Source organism: Octopus bimaculoides, chromosome 13, assembly GCF_001194135.2.
Source record: "Octopus bimaculoides isolate UCB-OBI-ISO-001 chromosome 13, ASM119413v2, whole genome shotgun sequence".
Lineage (NCBI taxonomy): Eukaryota > Metazoa > Mollusca > Cephalopoda > Octopoda > Octopodidae > Octopus > Octopus bimaculoides.
The window spans coordinates 60,632,592-60,637,067 of record NC_068993.1 but is presented as its reverse complement, the minus strand read 5'-3'; positions in this window follow the sequence as shown (position 1 = coordinate 60,637,067).

Sequence of the window (4,476 nt, the reverse complement as noted above, 5' to 3'; positions counted from 1 at the left end):
ATATATATATATATATGTATGTATGTATGTATGTATGTATGTATGTATGTATACACTCTCACACAAACACACACACACGCACACACATCGAAATACGGAATGTCCTGCTTTGACATTGCATACTACTATAACACACGCCGCCAATATCGCCATCGCTACCGCCACCGCCACCAGCACCATTTCTGCTATTCTTTCGAACACCACCACCATCACTACTACTACTACTACTACTACTACTACTACTACTACTACTACTACTACTACTACTACTACTGGCATTTTCGATGCTGCTGCCGCCGCTGCAAACTGCAAGCGTGCGACGCTGCAATAGCTGTCACCAAAAAAGTGCACTAGAACGGGCATCCTACCTCAACAGGTGTCATGCACACGTAAGAACGAATGCATTCTGCCGTGTGCAGCAGTTGAAGTCGACAAGGGCCGTAGTCGTTGTGCGCATGCGCCAGAGCAACCACCTTGAGATTTTTCGGGAGAGGCGGGGAGTTTTACCTTTTATGATTTGTTCCAGGGATTTCTACCTTTCTCTCCCTTGTTTCTCCTTGCTTGTGTCTGTGTGTCTGTGGCGGTGGTGTCGGGGGATATACTGTAGGCGAACGTGTGTCTCTTCAGCTTAGGTTTGGTGCTTGTTATGCTACAGCATGGCCTGATGCTGGCAATGACGACGTAGGTGTTTCTATGCCCATCCGTTTCCTGTCTTCAAAATACGTGCAGTCACTCGCTTTGGTACAGTCGGTACAAAGAGTTCCGTGCAAATATTAGCAACGGGGGTTCGAATTCACTCAATATTGTTTATCGATCTGATACTATTTTCGGTTTTATTTTTCTTTGCTTTACTTTTTTTCTGTCTGAAATTTATTTTTACTTTCTTATAAATATTTCTTTAATATCGTTCATGTGTCCCCCCGCCAAGAACGACTTTGCCCTTCATCTCTTTGGGGTCCATAACATAAGTACCAGTTGCGTACTGGGGTCGAAGTAATCGAATTAACCGCCTTCCCAGGAATCACTGGCCTTCTGCCAAGAAGATTTGAAACCTTTATAGTTCATATGTGTGTGGGGGGCGTGTGTGTGTGTGTGGGGGGGGCGTGTGTATGTGTGTGTGTGCGTGTACATGTGTATGTGGGTGCGTGTGTGAGAGGCACTTGATGTTGCTCCATTCTACTCAACTGAAAGAGAGCAACAGTCACGTATCAGTCGGTAGATTCACCCCCTCTCTATCTCTCTCTCTCTCTCTCTCTCTCTCTCTCTCTCACGCCCCTTTCTCTCTCTCAAGAGCTGAGGCCCAAATGGTACCCTCAACTGCTTTTCAAGTGCATAGGTGCCTAATACATTAAGCTAAAAAGAGATACACCTGACCGAATCCTATCTATTCACGAGTGACAGCCAATGTTTTATACATCGATGTGTGTGTGTGAGCGTGGTCATCTGTCTCTCTCTCTCTCTCTCTCTCTCTCTCTATATATATATATATATATATATATATATATATATATGCATGTATGTATGTGTGTGTGCTTGTGTGTACGAACTTATATACACAAATGTATGTATCTATATAGGTGTACAAACACACACACACACACTCACACACACACACACACACAATATGTATATTTGTATCCTTTAATTCCCTCTTTAGACCGAATCTGATGATTCCGTTTTGTATTTTTTTTAAATACCTTTACACCATAATCACCATTTTGAGAGGCGAACGTTTCCGCCAGCTCAGGAAAAGTTCTTTCTCGGAGATTCGATCTCGGAACAACAGGGTTGAGAAGTTTAAGTGGATCGGGTTAAGATGATATTAAATAGATTTGAGTTAGGGTCAGGATTGTCGATTATTGTGTGAGGGAATAAGGCGAAGCTGAAATGAGAGGAGACAGAGCGGGAGTTTGAATAGAGAGAGAGAGAGAAGTGTGATGGGGAGAGAAAGAGAAAAGAAGAAAGTCGGAGAGGAGGAGAGACCAAAAGGATTGAAAGGAAAAAAGAGAAGAAAGGGTGAGAGAAGAATGAAGGAGAAAGAAAGAACGGTAGCGAAAGAGAAAGAATGAGTTGGAAGGTGCGAGTTTGCCAGAGAGATAGATAGATAGATAGAGAGAGATAGAGAGAGAGAGAAAGAGAGAGAGAGAGGGAGATAGAGAGAGAAGGAGGGTGGGAGAGAAAGAGTTGGCTATTGTGAAGAAGTAGGAAAGAAAGAATCAGAGAGGGAGAGAAAGAAAGAGAGAGAGAAGTGGTTGAAAGACAGATTATGAAAGAGAGGAGGATAGAAGAGGAAGAAGCAAGGATGTGCGAGAAGAGAATGAGAGAAAAATGATTTAGGGGAAAGGTGTGAGGGAGGGAGGGATTGGAAATGGTTGAAAGGGGGAGAAAAAGAGCGAATGAATGAATGAGGGAAGAAAAGTAGGAAGCAAGGAAGGAGGGAAGAAAGGAAGGAATGAGTGAGTCGAAGGAAGGAAAGAAGAAGAGAATGAGAAAAAGGAGTGAAATGGTGACAGGTTGAAAAGATGAGGGCAAGAAGGTGAAAAGAAAGAAGAGGAAGAGTGGTTAGAGTGGGGAATGGTGATAGTGATAAAGTGTTACAAGGGGAAGGGAGGGGGAGAAAGAAAAGAGGAAAAGAAAGAGAGGGGGAAGGGAGAGGAATGAGGAGGGGGAGTCGAGGTGAAAAGGTTGAACCGTGAGAAAGAAGTAAAAACAGAGGAAGCAGAGAAAGAGGGTCAGGATGAAAGAAAAGAAGGAACGAGAAGAAGGAGAGAAGAAAGGAAGAGAAAAAGAACGAGTGAGAATGGGTGGTGGGATGAAAGAGAGAAGGAGAAAGAGAAAAGAGAAGGAGAGAGAACGTCAATACACATTTACACAGATGTACAAACACATCCGCATACACACACACAGACACACACAGACACACACGTTTTGTAATATAAATACTTAAATCGGTTGATGTTGTTGACGTTGCTGTTGTTGTTGTTCATGTCCATACGCATCAGGTGCGAAGCAGCACACAGCACACACATGTACACACACACATACACACATACACGTAATATATATATATATATATATATATATATATATATATATATATATATATATATATATATATATGCTTGCACGTGTGTATATGTGAGAAAGAACACAATTATTGTTAAATTGAAGGACATAAGAGAGTACTCAATGCAGGAGATAGAGCTACAGTTAGAAGAAGCCCCAAATTCTCAAATCGTTCCTCATATACGATCTTCAGTCGGTAACGCTGAATAGAAGGGGGAAGCAGTATATATACAAACATACATACATACATACATACAGACAGACAGACAGACATGCACATATGCATATGTGCGTGTATATACATATGTGTGTGTATATAAATATATGTGTGTGTGTTTGTGTGTGTGTGTGCGTATATAAGTGCACACACACACACACACACACACGCACACATGTGCGCGTGCGTGTACATACACTCACGGATGTGCACAGGCCGCAGGATGTAAATCTGTCTTTGGAAAGGAAATATGAGAAACGAAACATTTTTGAACAATTAAGAGCAAGCAACGAGGGATATTATAAATCTATCTCTCTCTTTTTTTTCTCTCTCTCTCTCTTTTCCCTCTCTCTCTTTTCTCTCTCTCTCTCTCTCTCTCACTCTCTCTCTCTCTCTCTCTCTCTCTCTCTCTCTCTCTATATATATATATATATATATATATATATATATATATATATATATATATATATATACATATATAGATATACGCACACACACATGCATACATACAGAGGAGGAGAGATGAAGCGAAAGAGGAAATGCAGAAAATATTTTTTAAATGTAATGTTTTGACTGGGTGCTGAATATATCTCTAAGATATCGTTTTTGAGGCCTTAATTTGAAAACAATTCCATACATGGAATGATTAGAATAAGTGGGGTAGGCGTATGGTGGCCCCAGTTAATGGAAGCTACCATAATAAAGTCCACATTAGTTTATAATATTTATTTAATAAAGTATGCATACGATTAAAGCGTAACAAAATTGATATAAAGAATATACATTCGTGTAAAAGCGGTAACTGTACAATATTGAAATACAGGAATCAGACGCTGAAGATGTCTAGAAAATTTCGTGTGAAGGGCGAAAATTCTTTTAACTATGTCGAATGAACAATGTATGTGATTAAATTGTAAACAAAAATAAATTAATACCAATTCGTGTAAGAGAGTAATGCCTGTATGTATGTATGTATGTATGTATGTATGTATGTATGTATGTATTGATGTGGTTGTGTGGTAAATAGCTTGCTCACCAACTACATGGTTTCGGGTTCAGTCCTATTGCGTGGCACCTTGGGTAAGTGTCTTCTACTATAGTCTCAGGCTGACCAAAGCCTTGTGAGTGGATTTGGTAGACAGAAGCTGAAAGAAGCCCGTCGTATATATATATATATATATATATATATATAT